Source organism: Etheostoma spectabile, chromosome 17 (genome assembly GCF_008692095.1).
Source record: "Etheostoma spectabile isolate EspeVRDwgs_2016 chromosome 17, UIUC_Espe_1.0, whole genome shotgun sequence".
NCBI classification, from domain to species: domain Eukaryota; kingdom Metazoa; phylum Chordata; class Actinopteri; order Perciformes; family Percidae; genus Etheostoma; species Etheostoma spectabile.
In genome coordinates this window covers 9,264,636-9,265,071 of record NC_045749.1, presented here as the reverse complement: position 1 = coordinate 9,265,071, position 436 = coordinate 9,264,636, and the positions used below count along the sequence as shown (strand labels likewise).

The window sequence follows — 436 nt, the reverse complement described above, 5'->3', positions numbered from 1 at the left end:
CTAGCCCTTACCACTTGGTTTCAAGGGGTAGGGGTAAGATGGAGAAATGGGATTCAGCCTTTGAGATGAAAAGCATTCTAGGGTGCAACAGGAAGGCTCCCATCAACACACCCACTGTGCGTTTCCTATGTGGTGATAGTGAGAAATTAATTAATGTTAAAAAAAGCTATTACTGTTTGACTCTCAAATAAGTGACTTTTTACCCCCTGGGTCTTAGTTTTATCTCCATCTCCTGTTGTTTGTCTGAACTGCTTTGGGTTGACTTCTCAAAATGTCAGCTCCTGACTGAAACATGTTGTGTTGAGGTAGCTGACAGCGACAGACGGGGGGGTGTCCTGAACAAACCCGCCGTGTTTAAATAGTTTTTTTTTTCTGCCTCTAGCTTCTTTTGAAACTGAATTCTGGTTGTGGCAACAGCCACATGCCGAGAATCAAA

The 436-nt window shown here is 43.3% G+C and overlaps 1 protein-coding gene and 1 long non-coding RNA gene across 4 annotated transcripts in view; one reads left to right on the top strand and one right to left on the bottom strand.

Moving 5' to 3' along the window:
• The window catches only part of LOC116705311 (protein FAM53B), a 22,164-nt gene that overhangs the window by 5,702 nt on the left and 16,026 nt on the right, over positions 1–436 (top strand). The window lies entirely within an intron of this gene.
• LOC116705315 (uncharacterized) overlaps positions 1–436 on the bottom strand; it is a 10,506-nt gene that overhangs the window by 8,052 nt on the left and 2,018 nt on the right. The gene's annotated exons all lie outside the window — the stretch shown is intronic.